The sequence below is a fragment of the Otolemur garnettii genome, unplaced genomic scaffold, assembly GCF_000181295.1.
Source record: "Otolemur garnettii isolate 467f Iridium unplaced genomic scaffold, OtoGar3 scaffold00059, whole genome shotgun sequence".
NCBI classification, from domain to species: Eukaryota; Metazoa; Chordata; class Mammalia; order Primates; family Galagidae; genus Otolemur; species Otolemur garnettii.
This window is the reverse complement of record NW_003852454.1, coordinates 7,236,613-7,245,295: the sequence shown is the minus strand read 5'-3', so window position 1 is coordinate 7,245,295 and position 8,683 is coordinate 7,236,613.

Genomic DNA, 8,683 nt, shown 5'->3' with positions numbered 1-8,683 from the left:
GAAGCTTTTTAGTTTGATCAGATCCCAGTAATGTATTTTTGATATTGCTTCAATAGCCCAGGGGGCCCTCCTCATAAAGTGTTCTCTGAGGCCAATTTTTTCAAGTGTCTTCCCTGCACTCTCTCCAAGAATTTTTATACTTTCATGTCTTAAGTTTAAGTCCTTTAACCAGTGAGAGTCAAATTTTTTTAGAGGAGAAAAGTGTTGGTCCAGTTTCAGTCTTCTACAAGACGCCAGCCAATTGGCCTAGCACCATTTGTTAAATAGGGAATGCTTCCCCCAATTTCTATTTTTTGATAGGCTTATCAAAGGTCAAATGACAATAAGTGTGTGGGTTCATCTCTTGGTTTTTGATGCTCTTCTGTACATCTACCTCTCTATTTTTGTGCCAGTACCATGCTGTTTTGATCACTATCGATTTATAGTATGGTCTGAAGTCTGGTAGTGTGATTCCTCATGATTTGTTCTTATTTCTGAGTAATGTCTTGGCTACTCGAAGTTTTTTCTGTTTCCATATAAAACAAAGTACTAATTTTTCCAGATCTTTAAACTATGACAGAGGTGCTTTAATAAGGATTGCATTAAATCTGTAGATTGCTTTGGGTAGTATAGATTTTTAACAATGTTGATTCTTCCCAGCCATGAGTTTTTTTCCATTTGTTAACATCTTCAGCTATTTCTTTTCTCAGAGTTTCATAGTTCTTTTCATAGAGGTCTTTCAAGTCCTTTGTTAGGTATACTCCCAGATATTTCGTGTTCTTTGGCACTGTTGTAAAGGCAATGGAGTCCTTGATTGGTTTTTCACCTTGACTATTGTTGGTACATATAAAGCGTATTGATTTTATATATCCTGAGACGCTGCTGTATTCCTTGATCACGTCTAGGAGTTTTATAGTTGAGTCCCCAGGGTTTTCCAGATATACAATCGTATCATCTGTGAAGAGTGATAGTTTGATCCCCTCTGATCCTATTTGTATCCCCTTGTTTGCCTTCTCTTGCCTGGTTGAGATGGATAAGACTTCCATTACAGTGTTAAAAAGCAGTGGAGACAATGGGTAACCTTGCCTGATTCTTGATCTGAGTGGAAATGATTTTAATTTTACTCCATTTAATACGATATTAGCTTTGGGTGTGTTGTAGATGGCCTCTATCAGTTTAAGAAATGTTCCTTCTATACCTATTTTCGTAAGTGTTCTGATTAAAAAAGGATGCTGGATAATATCAAAAGCTTTTTCTGCATCAATTGAGAGAATCATATGGTCTTTGTTTTTTATTTTCTTTATGTGATGTATTATATTTGTAGATTTATGTATATTAAACTATCCTTGGGAGCCTGGGATAAAACCCACCTGGTCATGATGTATAATTTGTTTGATGTGTTGCTGGATTCTGTTTGCTATGATCTTATTGAATATTTTTGCAACAATATCCATTAGAGATATTGGTCTATAATTTTCTTTTCTTGTTGGAACTTTTCTTGGTTTGGGGATCAAGGTGATATTTGCTTCATAGAATGTGTTGGGAAGTATTTCTTCTTTTTCTATGTTTTGGAAAAGGTTAAGTAATGTAGGTATTAGTTCCTTTTCAAAGGTTTGGTAGAATTCTAATGTGAAGCCATCTGATCCTGGGCCTGGGCTTCTGTTTTGGGGGAGATTTCTTGTAGTTGATGCTATTTCAGAACTCGATATAGACTTGCTCAACATTTCTACTTCTTTCTGACTAAGTCTAGGAAGGTGGCATGTTTCCAAGTATTGGTCTATTTCCTTGAGAATTTCCTACTTCTGAGAATAGAGTTTTTTTATAATAGTCATTAAAGATTTCTTGAATTTCTGAGGGGTCTGTTGTTGTTTTTCCTTTATCATTTCTGGTTGATGAAATTAGGGATTTTACTCTTTTATTTCTGATTAGGTTGGCCAAAGGTTTATCTCTTTTATTGACCTTTTTGAAAAACCAACTTTTTGATTGATTGATCTGTTGTATAATCCTTTTGTTTTCAATTTGATTTAAGTTTGCTCTAATTTTATTTATTATTTTTCTTCTGCTGGTTTTGGGCTTGGAATGTTCTTCCTCTTCCAGTTGCTTGAGATGTCCCATTAAGTTGTTGACTTCTCTCTTTTTGTTCTCTTAAGGAAGGCTTGCAATGCTATAATTTTCCCTCTTAGGACTGCCTTTGTGATATCCCAGAGGTTCTGGTAATTTGTGTCTTCATTATCGTTTTGTTCCAAAAATTTGGTAATTTCCTTCTTAATCTCATCTATGACCCAGCTATCATTCAGCATGAGGTTACTTAGTTTCTATGTTTTTGTATGTGTATGCAGATTCCTGTTGTTACTGAGTTCAGCTTTCATTCCATGATGGATGGTTCAAGAAAATACAGTGAATAATATGATGAGGCACTTAACCATTCACTTCCTCCTTCAAATCTTAAGCATATACCTTCTAAGAAGGAAGAGAATTTTTTTACCAAACAGAAAATAAAACTTTATTGTTCCCCCTCCAAGAAAATCACATTTTTGCAGTTCTCCAAAAGTATCTGTTATAGTCGTGAGATTGCTTGGATCCCAGTAAAATTTGCACATTGCATCTTGTTTTTAGATCTCTTTAATGTGCTTTTTACCTAGAACATTCACTTGAACTTTTTGAAATGCAGTTTTGACTCTTGAAGATTTCAGGATCATTATCTTGTGAAATGCTGACATTCTGATTCAATATTGATATCCCATGATTTTGGGGTTTTGTTTTGTTTTTCACGATTTTATTTATCTCCTGTATTTCTTGTAAAGTGGATGTTAGGTTTAGAGCAATACTGTCTAATACAGATATAACCCACCTTTGTCTGGCCTTTAGGTTAATTTTTACATATCTTATGAAATAAGGCTACATTTTCATTCTTCTGTATATGGACATCTAATTTTCACAGGATGATTTATTGAAGAGACTGTGTGGCATTGAGCCAACCCAGTTTTCCCCTTTCTCACTTGTAGTTCTGAAGAATAACTGTTGTTCCATCTTTATTTTGATTAGTGTAAAAAAAAAATGGTTGAATATTCTGGGAATGTTTTATCCTGAGATAAGGAGGAGCTGGCTGGACTAGTCTGGGCTCTGTTTTGTCCCACTTAGAAACAGTATTTCTTTAAGGTTTTAGCCCAGGAAATCACTTTGCCCTATGATATGAAGCCTAGGTGGAGTATTTTTCTAGATTCCTCAGTTACAATGCAAGTGGGGCACACACTGAGACTCCATCCAGCCTGGGAATCTTTTTCTAAGTCTTGGGACACCACCTTGCCATGAATCGTAAACTTCTCTTGTCCTTTCTCCTTATCTGTAACAAATTAATTGCCTTATGTGTCCAGCGTTCTGTCTCACCAGACTCAAGTAGTTATGAAAAGTGCAGCATAAGATGCAGGGGGCTAAGCAGTAAATAGTGCACAATGATTCTGCTTCACACTACCCTTTTCCCGTTGTGTATTCTTTTTTTTTTTTTTTTTTAGTTTCTTTTTATTTTTTCAAATTAATATCAGGGTACAATTTTTAAGTGACATTGTTCTCACTTCCAGGGTGAAGTTCCATTTGTAGAAGAGCCCCTCACTCAGGGGCATATTATACACCCTCACAATGTGCACATTTGGTGAGATCCCACCTTTTGCCTTCCCTCCTTCTGCCAAATGTCCTCCCCCCCACCCCACTTCCGTGTACCCCTGAACTGGACTATGTTAGCGTTTTCTTGTTCTTATGAGCATGTAATTGTTAATAAATTGATTTCATATTAGTATGGAGTACATTGGATATTTATTCTTCCATTCTTGCGATACTTTACTAAGAAGAATGTATTTCAGCTCCACCCAGGTAAATGTAAAAGATGTAAAGTTGCCATCTTTTTCAATGGCTGAATAACATTCCATGGTATACATATACCAGTTTGTTGATCCATTCATGGGTTGACCGGCACTTAGGTTGCTTCCACTACTTGGCAATTATGAATTGAGCCTCAATAAACATTCTAGTGCCAATGTCTTTGTGGTAAAGTGATTTTTGTTCTTCTGAGTAGATACCTAGTAATGGGATTGCAGGGTCAAATGTGAGGTCTACTTTTAGATCTTTGAGGATTCTGCATACTTCTCTCCACAAACATTGTATTAGTTTGCAGTCCCATCAACAGTGTAAAAGTGTTCCCTTCTCTCCACATCCATGCCAGCATCCAGTGTTTTGGGACTTTTGTGATGTGGGCTAATTTTGCTGGGGTTAGGTGATATCTTAGAGTGGTTTTGGTTTGCATTTCTCTGATGATTAGAGATGATGAGCATTTTTTCATTTGTTTATTGGCCATTCATCTGTCATCCTCGGAGAAGTTTCTGTTCAGGTCTCTTGCCCACTTATAGAGAAAGTTGTTTGTACTTTTCTTATTGTTTAATTTGAGCCCATTGTGTATTCTTGACAACTTTCTTTTTTTTTTTTTTTTTTTTGAGACAGAGCCTCAAGCTGTCCCCCTGGGTAGAGTGCCGTGGCATTACAGCTCACAGCAACCTCCAACTCCTGGGCTCAAGCGAGTGTCCTGCCTCAGCCTCCCAAGTAGCTGGGACCACAGGCGCCCGCCACAACGCCTGGCCATTTTTTGGTTGCAGCCATCATTGTTGTTTGGCGGGTCTGGGCTGGGGATTCGAACCCGCCACCTTAGGTGTACGTGGCTGGCACCCTAGCCGGTTGAGCCACAGGCGCCGAGCCCTTGACAACTTTCTTGAAGATCTATAAATATGTTGATTTTTTAATTCTAGGCTTTAGTTATGTTACACAGATTTGATACCGGAATTTCATCTTCAGTAGGTTCTTGATCTCAGTGATTTGAAGAATAAATCCATGGACCACAGATTGGTGTTAAGACAGGATTTATTTACAGAAAAGAATACAAAAGCACCAAAGCTCCTGGCAGGAAGAGAAAACCCAAGTTGGGAGAGAAAAGTCTCTCTCTCCCTCACGGGGCTCTTTGTCTCGAGGTATATGTAGGTGCATGGCTTCCTTGTCTATGAGGCCAGGAAATGAATGGATACAGTCCTTGCCATTGGGGCAAGGTGAATGAATGTATTAATGAATGGACACAGTCCCTTCCGCTGGGGCAAGGTGAATGAATGTATTAATGAATGGACACAGTGCATTCATGGAATTGAGGCCAAGGAAACTTACAGGAAATGGACCTAGGCATAGGAAATGGGGTTCCCTGTTCAGTCATAAGTGCAAAGGGAAGGAGACACGAAGGCTCCTGTGTCTCCCCAGCAGTTGTCCAGCCCCTCTGGCTATTAGCGCCTCTGGTGGGGGTGGGGGTGGGGGTGGGAGGCCCCACCTTGCATACTCTCCAGCCTTCTGGTTCCTTGGCCGGCTGCTGGCTGCACCAACACTGCTGAGGTGGAGGCAGCTGAGCTGGCTGGGGCACCACTTGTCCTGTATCCATTCTCTCTCTGTGAGTAGAAAATCTAACTGCTGTTAGGGAAAAAGGGCAAAGACTCTAACTGCTTCCTGCTGAGTTGGGCCATGATAGGTTATGGTTTCTCTGGAGGGAGAGCGATCCAGGGGTTCAGGATAGAATCAGGTCTTGGACTGGAACCATCTTTACTGTGTGTGGCTTGATGACATTTCTGGAAAATAGAAATCATCTGATTAGCATATTAAAAGGCAAGGGTAGGACAGTGAGAGGAAGGGGTTAATTACAGTGTTAGATTAGAGGAGCACAGTCAGTCATGTTGAAAGAAAACGATATCTTTGCTGTTTTCTAAACAGTAACTTTAAACTTCCTTTGGGCTCACAAATGTAGGTGGACTGTGGCTGATTCTCTTCATGGTTTGCTGCTGTAGAAGGTGGTGGGTTCCAGGATTTTACTCTTGAATGATGTATCCAGGAATCTATTCCCATAACTTTAACAGCTGTAGCAGAAGACAAGATAACAGAAAAGGGACCTTCCCAAGTTGAGGTTAGGGAAGAGTTTTGATCATGACTAGATTTCCAGGAGAGAAACACTGTTTTAGTGTTGGATGTGAAAATGTAGTTGGGAGGTTTCTAAGGATTTGTTGAAGTTTAGCTAAAGAAGTCATACGTTCGGCTTTCTGAAGGTTCTTGATTTAGTAATAGAATAGGTTCTTGTTTTGTATTTATACAAATGGTTGTTCCTGCTTTAGTTAGTATGTCCCTCCCCAAAAAGTGAGCAGGATTTTCAGGCATGATTAGGAAGGGGTGAGAGAACAGCCAGCCACCCCAATTGCAGCTTAAAGGCTGAGAGAAAAATTTGGTACCCAGATTTCCAGACACCTCCTATATAGTTACAGATTTAGGGAGGGATAAAAGACCAAGGTTCGAGAGGAGTACACAAAAGGTTGCTCTAGCATTCAGAAGAAATTCTGTCTCCTGGCACTCCACTATAAAGCAAACCCAGGGCTCCTGAGGGGTGATGACACAAGCTGGAGCCATGAGAATTTTCCCCAGGCACCCTCAGTCCAGTTTGGGCACTGATAGGATCACTGTTCCTGGAGGCCTTCACCTCTGAGGACAGGCCACCCTTCAGTGGTCAGCATTGCATTCTATTCAGGGGCCAGGTGGTTTGCTCAGCCAGTGGTGCTGCTGGGGGCAGTCCTTCCTAAAGTGGCCAGTCTGGCCACATTGGAACCACTGGTTCTTAGGTTCTCTGGCTTCCCTCTGGCCCTGAAAGGTGCTCGTTGGTTGGAGTGCCATTACGAGAGCTGTCATTCTTTTCATATCCCTTCTTTCTTTTTCCTCCTCTTTCTTCTGATCTCAGTTATAAAAGACCATAGTGGCTGTTTGAACAAGATTCTCCAGGTTATGACCTGGGCCTAGAGCCAACATCTGGAGTTTTCTTGGAATGTCTGGGCTGCCTGAGTGATAAATTTATCTTTTAAAATAATTTGACCCTCTTTGGAGTCAGGTGTTAAGTGGGTGTGTTTTCTCATTGCCTCCCTAAGCTGCTCAAGAAAGGCTGAGGGACTCTCATTTTGCTCCTGGCCAATAGTAGACAACTTAGAATAATTCACAAGCTTTTTCTAGGACCAACATAAACCTTCTAGGATACATGTGGGAAAATGTTTACACGACCAGTCACCTTCTTTCTCAGGGTCCCATTTGGGATCCTCAAAGGGAACTGCCTGTCTTCCCATGGGGTATCCGTCCCTTTCCTCAGGAGACATACTGCCATCAGTATTGGACATGAACCATAAATCACCCCACTTCCTAGCTTCATCTAAGACTTCATTATTTTCATTGAAAGGTAAAGTTTTTGACAGTATTACCACTATATCTCTCCAAGAGAGGTCAGGTCAAAGCTTTGTCCTAACCTGTGGAGAACGTCTATGTACTTATCGGGGTCATCAGAAAATTTTCCTAAATCAGCCTTAATTTGCTTTAAATCTGTCAGAGAAAATGGAGTGTATACTTGCGCCCTCTTCCCCTTTCACCAGCTGCAGTCTCAACCAGGGGTCACAAAGAGGGAGGATATGATTGCCTCCTGGGGGGTCCCAGTAAGACCAAAAAAATCCCTTGGGACAGCCTCCCTCTCTTGGGGTTTTGTGAACGCACGGAGGAAGGTGTGGGAGAAGTATATGGTGAGTTTGAACTAGTTGGTGATGATGTCTGTCTTGAGAATCCCTGACCATTTGGGGAAGTTACTACAGCCAGGAGAGCAGCATCTATCCGATGGGTCTTACACAGTTAGGCGTTGTCCCTGAGGAAAAAGAAAGCTTGCACATAGGGCACTTCAGACCATTTTTCTTCCTGTTTGCAGAAAGTATCTAACTGAAAAATGATGTCATAATTTAGAGTACCACCTGGGGGCCATTGTTCACCAGTGGAGAGTTGATACTGAGTCCAGGCCTGGGTGTAGAAGAAAACCATACATTCTTTTTTCAGCATCTGGGGATCAAACATGTCCCAGTGCTTCAGAATACGGCCCAACAGGGTGCTCTCTTTGTGAGAGAATATGTTACCCATCTGTGGGAAAGAACAAATGCCCAGAATCTTAATCAATCCCACCCCTTATTCCAGGGTAGTCAAAGCATCCTCTGACCAATGCAAGAAGCCTTCTGTCCAAACGAAAGGAAGCATCCTTCCAGTGCTTGGGGAAGAATCCCTGAGGAGAGTGGCCTCATCAGCCCCTGTGCTTGTCTGGAATTAGCCCCTCTTACCAGTGTAGCACTTAGTACCCACTGGCTCTCCTGTGCTTATAATGTGCCGGCAGCACACCCAGAGAAATCAGATATCAGGGAGCCTGGTCCCACCTGATTCATATTCTGCCCCTTTCTGCCCCACCAGCTCCAGAGTATCAATCAAAGTGGGAATGAAGCCTGCCCTGGAGACAATGACTGTGCGGTGCTTGCACATTTAACCGTTGTGATTTCTACAAACTGCTTCTAAATTTCCAGTAACAAAGGAAAAATAGGTTTTCTGTCATGCGGAGGTCTTAAATGCTGTGTTTTCCAACCTCCCTTTCTTTTCCAAAGTTTAACAATAACTAAATTTAGCTTACAAGTCAGGGTTGAGAGACACTTTGAATCTTCTGTATCACAATTAGTTACAATTAGCAGAAGTCTTAAAGAAACCTGGAAGTAGTTTAAACCTTCCTATTTACACCAGTAAGGGGCCTTTCTAACACTAAAGCTTTAGCAAGCAAGTTAAAAAATAAAAAATAAGG